Genomic DNA, 12443 nt, shown 5'->3' with positions numbered 1-12443 from the left:
CTAGTGACGTCTGCATTACCTTCCTAATGCCTTGAGTCAAACTAATATTGAGTATAGACTTACCTTCCGTAATGTGTTTGTTGGGGTCTGTTCATTTTGCAGAAAATTGTTACAGCCTTCAAGCTGCAAAAGGTTAAAACCCACTGAACTTGTGTACATTTCCACATTTTACACATTAATTCCAGTTATGCAGGACCCAGCATGCACTAAGTGTAAACACAGTTGCTGCTTATATTTTGCTGTTGTCATTTCCCGTGGTAGGCTTCTTAATATTGCAGTTCTAAATATGTGTATTTATAGTATGGTAGATAAATATTATCTATATTGTAGTATGATAGATATATACTACAGGTAAGTATTCAGAAAAAAATCCAAACCTCAAATATCATCATAAACATAAAGGGCAAAAAGCAAACCAAAAATTTATGTCCTCTTTTCAACTTGCATGTGCCCATTAAATATTGAAAATTGTCTACACTAAGAAGCAGTTTAGGAATTCATTTCAGTTTGCTCCCTTAGAGTTTTGCAGAAATTTCTCCTGACGGACAGATACTTATAGACATTAATTTCTCGGGATAATTTGCTCTCCAACATCAAGAGAAGATTTCCCTAATCACTAGATAGACCTAAATACATAGGCATCCTTCATCATTAATGTATTTCATCACTAATGAATTAATTAGCAGTGTTCTCTAGAGGGGAAGCATTTTTCCAGGTTTTAAAGTGAATTTCTTTGAAATTCTTCTATTCAATAAACAGCACAATGTCACTAGACGTAGAAGGGGTAAGAGAAGGTGTGGGGCTACTTTTTCCCTCCTTTGGTTTTTAATAGTACATATCACATAAACTCTGAACCTATTTCCTCATTAGATTCAGGAAAATGCTCAGCATGATCAGCGACGCATGAAATTTAAATGACTTAAATATTAAGTTTTATATTTATATAAATATTTTTATATATACAAAAGTATATTTATTTATATTATAAAAAATGTGAAGTTTTTCTCATGTTTTTTATTATTTGCCAAAGGAATTAAGCATTTCTATTTAACCAACAATGCCGTTTTGCATTTGAATGCCTTTTTTTTTCTGAATTTTTTATATTAATCAAGATCTCTTATAATGAAGACTACAACAGTTACTGAGAACAACAGTTATAAGTTATTGTTATGAAATAGAATTTGGTATAGGATCAATGTAGAGAATTGATACATAGCAGATATAACTGATTTTACATGGGACTTAAAATAAATTTGAATAATATAAAGAGCAGTAAGGATGGACATCACAGAATACATGTTAATCTGTCCGAGTTCAGTGTGTGCGTGTATCCGGTCCAATGAACTGAAATCTCATATTAGACTTTTGGAAGAGAGATCAAAAACTGCTGAACTTGGTTTCTTCATCTGACTCATTTCACTGAACACAGTCTTACTTTTAAACATGCATAGATGAAGAGAGTTTATACCCCTGATGACTCAAAAAAATAATGATTAAGTCTAACAGATGGCTTAACTATTACAGATTTAAAAATGCAAGTAATTTGAAATTACATTGTTATACTTAGTGATTATTCATTTGCTAAAGTAGTTTTACAAGGGTGTGAAAGTAGCTGGTTTATTTCCCTTAGTAGACAAATTTTCCCAACAACAACTCTGTAAAATAAAATTCCTCCTGGTGAAATAGTTCCAACATTGGGAAAAAAAAAAAAAAAAAAAAAAAAAAAAAAAAAAAAAAAAAAAAAAAAAGTGCTTTCCAAGGATTTGAGTTCATTTAGTAGACCAGGCAGATAATACAGCTTCTATAACATATTTCCCTGCATTTTCAGGACTAGATAATGCATTTCTAAATTATATGGGCTGATGATTCAAACAGAGCTGCGTTATTGATCCTTTTTTGGCCCTGTCTTATCGTTAAAGTTTCCATTTGTCTACAGCCTGATTCTGTTAATGGACGATGGTGATCTTGTTTGTAGTTATTGTAAGTTATATATGACTCTCCGATGACATCTAACCTTCTTTCACATGTCTTATTGTAAATTCACACCTTCCAGTCACTTTGAAAAAGAATATCCTGAGTTACTTTTTTTCGTGTACTTGTTCTTTGTCTTTTTTTCCTGCTTTATCGTGTTTTAGTTGAAAGAAAAATGAGAAATTTTAATCATAGTTGCTAAAGCTTGCTTTTCCCACTGCAGGACATAGTCAGTTAGTTAAGTTATTCACGTTTCAAGTAAGAAGAGTAAGGTCCCAGGAGTGCAGTATATGAGGGACAGACAGTAACAAACTGACTGATAGAGAGAGAGCTTTGTAGCCAAACTCCTCTTGGCAGTCGATTTTCTGCAGAGCTGTTAGGAGCAACTAACTGAGAGTCTGTGATGGGAAATCCGACATTAAGTAGGATGATGTGACTGGAACTTTGCAGAGAATAGCTTTGCAACTGTGAACTAAAATGTAGGCTACATCTGGTCAGAGGCATGTGTCACTGGTGGAATAAGAACCTCTGCTATTTCTTAAATGACATTAAAATTAATGCTGTACTTCCATCACTTTGCTTCTGCTACCCTGCCACATGGTTTTCCATATTTTACAGTGCACACATCATTTGAGTTCTGAAGAAAATTTGCTTAGTCAAAAAGTCAGCTGTATTCAAATTATTCATAAGGGAAATTGCATCTTAGGCAATTAAAGTATGTGCTGGGCAAAAGAAAATGTTGCTTCCTGAAAGCAAAAAGAGGATGCTTCATCTACTAGAAATTCTATTACAAATTCTTTTCTGTTACTAAGCACCTAATATTGAAAAGAAGCTTGTTCTAATCAGGAAGGAATTATACAAGGTCATGGGGGAAAAGGCTTATTTCAGTTTACATTGGTGCTTTTCTACTCTTGATATAGGCTTTCTTGCACTTCTATCAAATTCAAAAAATAAATCAAAATGTTCTGTACATTAGTTTTATTTTCCTTTGAAATGCTGAGGGAGATCAATCCTGAAAAACAAAAAAAAGTACTTGGAGGCAATGGGGCAATTATTTGAAGGTACAAGAGCGCAGGTGGTGTTTTTCTCGGTCCCTTCAGTGGCAGGGGAAAATACTGAGATGAATAGGAAAGCCTACCTGATCAATACATGGCAAAGAGGCTGGTGCCATCTATGGAATTCTGTGTTGATTGATTGATTGTTTTATCACAGGACAGTTTATATGGTAATGGTCATGCTGGAGACAGATAGGGTTTTCCTGCCTCGAAGGGGAAAAAATATTCTAGACAATGATTTTCCGGGGCTCATTGGGAAGGCTTTAAATTAGGTTTAGAAGGAATGAGGTAAAACCAGGCTTGCTAGAGATGAGCCTAAGGGCCCCTTTCCAAGATTGCCAAGGACACTGAGGTGTCGGAACATGTCCAGAGAAGGGCAGTGAGGCTAGTGAAGGGTGTGTAGCACAACACTGAGGGAACTGGTGTTGTTTAATCTGGAGAAGGAGAGGCTAAAGGTTGACCTTATTATTCTCTACAGCTACGTAAAAGGAACTTGTAGTGAGGTAGGGATTGGTCTCTTTTTCTATATATCTGGTGGTCGGATGAGAGGTGAAGTTAAGTTGAGCCAGGGGAGTTTCAAGCTGAGTATCTGGAAAATTTCCTCTCCAAGGGAGTGGTGAGGTGCTGGAACTGGCTGCCCAGGGAAGTGGTGGAGGTTTTTAAGAAACATATAGATTTAGCACTTAAGGATGTGGTTTAGTTGGCAACACTGGTGGTGACACGTTGACGGTTGGACTTAGATGATCTTAGAGGTCTTTTCCAACCTTAATGATTCTATGAATTGATTTCATTTTCAGCTTGGCTTGCAGTGGTATGGAAAATAGGAGAGCAAGAATGATGTGATCAGGCTTTGGATTCTGTAGTCATGCTCCTCATATGGAAGTAGGGTTAATTTAGCTGGAAAAATGTAAGTAGAGTAGTTCTGGAATAAACAGTGCACTTTCATCATCAGTCTTTGATAATTTACTAGGAAGGGAAAAGAGCTAGGCCATATTTAAAATTAGCCTGAGGGAATAAGGTAGTATACTATGTATCTTTTGCCCCCTTAGAATATAAATTACTCCATTTGAGCCATTAAAAAAATTGGTTTTCTGCTACATGTATGTCTAGTTGCAAATCAGGATTTTTATGACCCTTACAGCAAAACTGTATTATTTGGGCTGTCACATTATTTGGGCTTATAAATTAATAATTCCTGTCAGCATTCTCCTCGATGTATTTATTTTTCTTTTTTTTTAATTGAATTTTTTGTAAACTTGCCCTGAAAAAGTGAATGAACTGAAAATAACCGAAGATCCTACAGTTCTCACCCCAACAATCTTTTTGATGGTCAGCTGCATTCACTACCTGTAGAAGGAGAAGCCACTCTGTTCATTTCTAGTCTTCTCTGTTTAGAGTGGGTAAAATCTGACTGAGTCCTGTTAATTCTGTACCAGTCTATCTCTCTTATTCAAAGATTTGTGAAATTCCTGTGTCTCTTTGTTCTGTGCAAACCTTTGGAAGTACTTAGCGGAAAAGGAATATACCATTTCAAATTGTTGCGTGTATTTCCAGATTATGCGGAAATTTATAGAACCTAGACCTTGGCATCTCTTATTAGCTGGCTGAAGGGGCTGAGGTGATGCAGTAGAACCCAGTCCTTGTCTTGGAAGATTGTACCCAGGAAAGTGGGGTGCAGGACCACCTATGGGCAATGGGGGGACAAGATTTCTGTTCCTTCTTACTCTAGCCAATCAACAGAGCTGGAGATCTGTGAGAGAAACTACTACATTTTCTGCTACCAGAAATCAACTGTGTAAGGAGTTGATTCTGAAATGATATTATTCTTTTTCTGGTCTGTTTGCAGCCTACTTGCTGAGGTAGTTTTTACCTTTCTTAACCTCTCTGGTCCATCTCTGTTGCTGCATCAGATGGAGTGCTTAGGGCCATATCATACATTGATTTCCAGGCAGAACCCCACTGGATTCTGTGGGAATTCTGTTTTAAAAATCAATGGCATAATGTGATTCAAAATAATAAAAAGAGAGCAAAAGGACATAGAGGTTAGTGCATCTATGAGCTGTGATTTTGAAAAGTTGATTAGTTACTTGCATCACGTGGAGTGTATACTGAGCAGTGCTGTGCATGCCTTGTTCAGAGACTGAATGCTTTTATTTTACATAAAAGGTGGAGAACTGCATCTGAGGCATGGAGACCGTGACTTACCTTAGAGTTTATCCAAACTTTTGAATTAACTCTATGCACTATAGCTATGTTTGTCACTCAGGTGCAGTCTTTTAACACTGAAAACTATTATCTGGTATTTATATATTTCCCATCAAAAAAATATACACATTATCCTAAAATTTCAAAAAACTTGTACATTTCTGTGCTTGGCAGCATTGCTCTAATTTTATTTTATTTTTTTCCTCTAATCAAAGTTTTAAAAACCACAGAAGCAATGTCAGATTTATTGTACATTTTTGAAAGTTTTTATGAGACTCTAATGTTCTAAGCATGGCTTTATTAATTTTATAGTTTATTAGAAGAGTTCTATTATTCCTGAATGGCAGGTAGCTCTTAAGATATTTTGCACTTCCTATATCTCTGCCACTTTGTATTTGTCAGAACTGAAAGTCTCCATTTTGCTTTGAATTTGTGATCTTCCAAATTAACAATTCAATTATTCCTCTTCCCAGTAAGCAGACTCCTTTTGTTGGTTTTGATACTTAATGTATGAGATTTTTGTTGTTGTTTCTTTGTTTTTCTTTCTGCTTTTATGCCCACTTGTTCATATTTTCAAGAATTGTAACAAAAAGTCTGATTTTTTTGATGCTGGATGTCATGAAGTTCTGTGGCACTGATTACTTACTTGAAAAAAGACAAATTGTTATCTCTGATTGGGAAAAGAATGTCAATTTATTACATGTGAGCTAAATAGATATAAGCAAGAATAGGAATTGGACATTTTAAAAGTTCCTGGGAATATGATCTATCAAAATGTATATATCTATTTTACATGCTAGCATCTTAGATAAACCACATTGCAGCCAGTGACTGCTTATTAAAACACTGATAACCTACTTGTACATACAAGTAGATTTTTGACAATGTTAAGTAGTTCTTTGAGGGAAGATGCAAAAATAAAATAATGAAAAAGCATTGATTGATTGACACTAGTTTATTGTCCAAGTGGGCTATAAATCAGCCAAGCTCACGTGAAGTGCGGTCAATATGAGAGAAGGAGAGAAAGAAGGGGAAAAGACTTTATAAAAGACTTTATATGTTGGAAGATTTAACCACTTATTTAATGAGTGTGAGTTCCCTTTCTAAACTTTCTGTTAAAAGGCTACTTGGACAATGTTGTAGGAAACCTGTCCCCATGACTAGGGGGCAGATATCAAGTGTTTTCAGAATGTACACTTTTCTTCAAAAAGATCATTTGAAAGAACAGTATCCTTGCATTTACTTTTGTTTTTCTTAATCTAACTGGAAGCAGAATAGTATTTGGAGTACTTTCATTTATTTAATTGTCAATAATACAGGAAATTCTGTGTGAGTAAAATGTTCAGATGTTTTAAGAACCACTGTTGTGGTTTGAGGTTTGCAAACATATAGGATGTTATACTTGAAGAGGGGGATGCTAATAAAGGAAGGAGTGGCAGTACAATTCTTAGGAATTGCTTGAAAAACCTTCTGGGTATTAGCACAGAAACTTATTGGAGATCAACCAAGGGAGCTCCAAGAAATAGTTGCAGACTGAATCAAAGCTCAAAAAATGTGAGACTGTAGCTACTGATCTATGACCTTGCTAAGTGTGAGACCTTTTATAGCAGCTTACACGGTTCATGTTCAGGTGGATAAGAGTAAATGCTGAACAAATCTTTAGGTCTTTCCTCTCTTCTGTAAACAGTGCCTTGTTTGAACATACCTGGAACTTGTGGATCAGTGTGGGAGTCCAACTGTGGTTGCTCCTGCTTGAAGATAAATAGATATAAAATGAAAATCTATAATCTTGGGGAAAGTAAACTATATATAAAATAAATAAATTATATCTCTGAGAAGAGGTGGATGTTGCTGACTGAAGGCAGATTGATCTGACAGCAAGGAGTTGCTGGTTATGACTAGAGAAGAGAGAGCAGGAATGAGTCTAATGTGGGAGCCCAAGGGGGCTTTCTGGCATTTTTTTTCCAACTATTTACCAAGAAAATACTGGGGCACCTAAGCCTCAAGCTGCAAAAAGCAGGTACGTGCTTTTTGCACAGTTGATCTGTATCCTCAAGGAGAGGGACACTAAGTGCAGTTGCAAGCTTGATGTTCTGTGATATTTATAAAATATGTCTGAATTAAGCTCTACATCCTTCTACTCTTACATGAACAGGATTTAAAGAAGACAAGAATGACAACTTCAGATTGTGAGATGAGAAGCAGACAAAAAGAAGGAAGGTAAATTGATTGAGTTTGTTATTTTGTTGGCTTCCTATATAAAGCTAGAAAATGATCAAAGGCAGATGATGCATGTGTATGTTTAAATATCTTCTATCTCATCTATACTACTTGTTTGTTTATTTATTTTTGCAGCTTTAAAATTGAAAATTGTAATGTCCTACCTAGAAAATGGGCATGATTTTTTTTTTTAATTAATTTTTTTTTTTTAACTAATCAAACAAACCAAAATGTATCCAAGGAAAAGCAGACTTTGTTGAATTTGACTGAGCTAACAAATAGGAAATGAAAAAAAAAAAATCTATTTTCATAAAATAAGATTTGTCATGTATAATATTTGACTACAATTTACCATTTATTTCATTCAATCACTCATTTATATCAGAGCCTTTTTATGTATGTATCTAGCCACAACACACTTCTGTATATACTTCTGTCTATTTTTTTGGATTACATTTCCAGTGATCTTTAAGTTCTGCAAATACTCTATCACATAATATGTTTGCCACAACATAACAAGACACATAAACAGTTTTTACATTATTCAACCAATATTCGGTAATCCACTATTATCTGCATTCTATAAAATGCCCTAAAAATGTGGTGTCCACTTAGTACTTGCCACAGGATATTTCCTGTAGCAAAAAAGAGCCTGATAACCGTGATTTGGAAGTTTGCTGTAACTCCCACAGAAGCCAGTAACTGTATGTATCTTCCCTGTAGTGGATGTTGGATTCGGAACTGAATGAGAGAGAATGTATCATTTTTATTTTATTTTATTTAAGATATATACAGCGACAATGAAAACATGTATCTTCAAGTTTCAGCTCTTTAACTATTTAATTTCTTTTTTTTTTTTTTGTCCATGGGTTCTAGAAAGCACAAGAATGATTGGACTTTCAGCGTATCACCTTCCAAATGATCTCTGCACAAAGGTATGACAGGAGAAATTGATTTTCACTTTTCATCAATATTTCTAAATTGTAACACATATTTTACACACACACACACACAAAAAAAAGATGCATCACCCTGTTTTTTGTCAGCATTCCTGAATTAAAGAGCATTGAAAGCTACTAGCTTGGAAGTTTCAGATTAGTAATTTACAGCCTGCAAATGGATTTCTTTCTTTCAATGGTAAGTCAGTCAGTGAACCATTTATTGCACATGGATGATAGGCAATTCACTCAGTGGATGTTATTTCTTTTTTTCTTCTTGGCATTTCTCCTCAAAGCTTGAAGCAGAATGAATTTTGATTGAGATTTTCTGGACATTTCTGAAGTTTCATGCTTTATTTTGCTTTTACCAGATGGGGTTTGATAAACCACGATGTATGAACTGAGAGCGCCCTTCATAAGTTTGGTGGGTTTTTCTAATTATTGCTGGTATTAGAACTTGAAATACTGCTGTAAACTAGTTGAGTTGGAACTGCAGCTTCATCATCAATGCTTCATCATTTTTCTATATTTGTAACTGATTTCATTGGCAATGTGCAAAGCTTCTCTGATCCCTCATACATCCTCCTCTTATGGTTCTGGCTCAGGTAGGAGAACTTCTGGAACTTCTGGATCTCCAGGGAGACCACAGTTTCTAGTAAATGTTGACATTCTACATCTTTCCCATCTGAATTTGTTTATCTGTGTGTGTTTAGTTTTCTGCTTTGATGTTTACAGTCAGATAGATGTTACTATATATCATATTTATTTTCCTAGAATTAGATGTGAAAATTAGCCTAGAGAGGCAAGAATGAAGTGGCTCAGATTAGCTTAACAAAACAGCTCAACAAGACACATTTTCAATGCCATTTACCTATTAAACCCATTTCTTAGAACTCTGTAAGGGTTTGATGTAAAGCTTTATCTGAAGATGATTCCTAAAGACTGCTAGAAGACTTGTTACAGTGTAAATCCAACGTGTACTTACTTATTATGTTCCTAGTGCTTATTACGCACTTTTTGACTGAGCAGCATTACAATACATATTTGTTATATATTCACACGTATAATTATAAACATAACTGGGGTTGAATCTTACAGAGTACATAATCTATTCCCCAAAGATCTAATGATTTTCAGGAACTCTAATGACAGAGAACTTTGCCTTAGCATTTTTATTTATTTTTTAATTATTATTTCTTTTTTCTGTTGTTTGCTTTTTTTTGTTGTTGTTGTTTTTTTGTTTGTTTGTTTTGTTTTTGTTTTGTTTTTTGTTTTTTTGTTTTTTGTTTTTTACTACAAGGTAAAATCATTTCCAGCTAGGATTCACTGCAATTGTTTAGCTCCCTTATCTAAATACCACTCTATATTCAGATATGTAGCTTGAATAATTGACAATTATATACATAGTTATATGAACATTCATTGTGCTTGTTATCAATATTCTACAATACATGAATATGTGTCCTGCATGCCCAAATAATCTCTAGATCATCCTGAAAACATAAGAAGCTCTAGACAATACATCTGAGTATGTTTTCTTTTTGTAACACAATAAATCAAATCTTAAAAATATATTGCATGTATTAGTTGCACCTTTTCTTTTCTTACCTTTTCTTAGATGCATATGTATTTTCTAAAAGCGCTTGAACTGACTTAATTTTTTATATTCATACACTAGATAAAACGTACTTAAGATGTGAAGCTTACCTTAGAGGAATGACATTTTCTGCCCTGGAAACTGATTCTTGGCAACCTTCCTAAAATGAGTTTCCAAGTTACTCATTTTTGTGTTTCAAGTTACAGTGCCCATACTTTCACTTTTTGTTGTTGTAATGATTTGTCCCTATCCTATTAATGATTGCTGATTAATGATTCACACATCACGGAACCTAAATGTTGGATAAGCGCAGCCTGGAATAGATGGGTCATACTGAAGTTACAAAGGGTCTTGCGAGTCTGGAAGTGAAATTCAAATTCCAGAAAGAGATGAAAAAAATTATTTAAGGATGCAATAATTGGACCTTCAGACTTGGGTTTTCTCTTGTTTTGTTATACAAAGGCTCTGAACCCTGCACATGGTCAGACAAACACTGGCTTTATTCATAAATTTTAAAATTAGATTTAAATAATCACAACAGGTGACAGCAATGAAAATATATCACTATGCGTTCACTCATTATCTCCAAATACAATAATTGATAGATAGGTATGGCTTTAGTTAACAATGGAATGGAGGAAACTGTAAATCTTACAACCTAATCAAATTAGAAATCAATATTTCTTTTCCCTGCCTTTTTTTTTTTAAGGCAAAGCACTGAAAAAAATATAATAACATTTTAGTCATTTAGCAACACTAAATTAAATTAATGTCCGTGGGCTAGACTTTACCTATAAGCATAATAGCTCTCAGGAGGAATGTTTTTAAAGGAGAGAGACGGAAAGGGAAAAGGAGGAAGGAGAAAGAGCAGAGATGGTGGTTTGTTGGTATGCAGACAAATGAGACTGTAGTCAGTGTATGCTAATGTGAACAAAATGCTTCAGAGAAAGCCTTGAACAGGGCAATCCCCAGCACTCATTATTGTTTCTACTAAAAAAAGGGAATACACGTGTCTCTTGTGGTCTGTGTAAATACAGGGAAGGTTGTTTTTCCCTGGAGTAGTTGAGTACAGCCACTTTCAAGCATTCTTCTTCTGACAGACAGAAACCCTTTTCTTTCCATCTCTTCTTCCCCCAGCTGCTGGATTTTTGAATGAATTTGTATTTCCTAGGAAATGAAACTATTGATTTTCTTTCTAAATAAGAATGAAAAGTACATGTTGTTTTTATGTTGCTGTGTTTTTGTTGTTTGTTTGTTTCCTAGATAGTGGATATTCTGACTTAAATCCAGCCTTAGTCAAAATATCGGGGAGTATATTCTCACCTCTGCCGTTAACTTCAATAATGTTTCAAGTCTTTATACCTGCTATGACACAGCTTTCAGCATCCTTGTTTCTAACAGCCATTCAGAGGATCACTCAACAATTGATTGAGCTATAATTTCATGGCAGGTTCTTCTTTCTCTTCTTTTTCTCATTTGCTTCATTTGTCATTCAGTATTTTCTCCTCTCTCTCTTTTTCCTTTTGCTGTTACCCTGTGATCAGACTCTTTCTGAAGTGGAAACCTGAATCTACTGAATTACCTTCTTGAAAGAAAGAAGTCAGGATGCCTGTGTGTGTCTATTTATAATGAATGCGTACGGATGTGATACAGTGCATACTCATGGGATCCTCTTGGTATAAACTGTTAATATAGTCTATGCATATTTCCAGACCGTATGAACAGCTGTATTAAGTCTGTTGAAAATATTTGTATGATTTTTATTGAAGAGTTAGGGATAAGAAAGCTTACAAAGTCTTTGCATAATAAAAATTCATCTTGTTTTTTTTTTTTTCTGTTCCTTGTACTCTTTAAAGTACATTCATTCCACATTCAATGGATTTATGAAAGCAGATGTGTGAGTTCTCTTTGCTGAAACGTTGAACTGCAGGTGTATAAAAGAGAGAGAGAGAAATCCATGCAATAATACATTAAAGTGGAAATAGTAGAAACTTCTTCATTTAAATAAAATGTGTTTGTCACTTGAACTGTAACAAGAAATATTAAGTTTAATCATTTGTTGTATACAATTATATAAGCTTTGATCAGAAATGAGTTTTCAGTAATATGTGATGAAATAAGAATAGGTATGTGAAAGGTGTTTTCACCTGTAAAATTATTTGGTTTAATTTCAAAGATGTGAACCCACAGTGTTCATTCTATTAGATAAAATGTCTTTCTTCTATTCCAGGGACTTTATTCAATTCATTGTTCTCTGAAAATCAGATTGTATTGTATTTGCAGAACAATAGGTAAGCTCTTCTGTATTTAATACGTGTAGATGCTTATAGGTACATATAGGGAAAAAGATATTCTTATATACTGTGTTGCTCTTTAAAGATTAAAGTGTTGTTTTTGTTTTTGTTTTTTTCTTCAGTGTATACTGCATTGAGCTTACATTTTTATTGATACTCCTCT

At 34.4% G+C, this 12443-nt stretch overlaps 1 long non-coding RNA gene across 1 annotated transcript in view; it reads left to right on the top strand.

The window, feature by feature from the left end:
* LOC128084291 (uncharacterized) overlaps positions 1-12443 on the top strand; it is a 224677-nt gene extending 212234 nt beyond the window's left edge. The window contains exons 4-6 of the long non-coding RNA XR_008208440.1: positions 7387-7451; positions 8328-8386; positions 12217-12443. This is a non-coding gene — a long non-coding RNA (uncharacterized LOC128084291). The remainder of the gene's footprint in view (positions 1-7386; positions 7452-8327; positions 8387-12216) is intronic.

The sequence above is a fragment of the Tympanuchus pallidicinctus genome, unplaced genomic scaffold, assembly GCF_026119805.1.
Source record: "Tympanuchus pallidicinctus isolate F22 unplaced genomic scaffold, pur_lepc_1.0 scaffold26, whole genome shotgun sequence".
NCBI lineage: Eukaryota > Metazoa > Chordata > Aves > Galliformes > Phasianidae > Tympanuchus > Tympanuchus pallidicinctus.
This window is presented reverse-complemented; position numbering and strand designations above follow the sequence as displayed.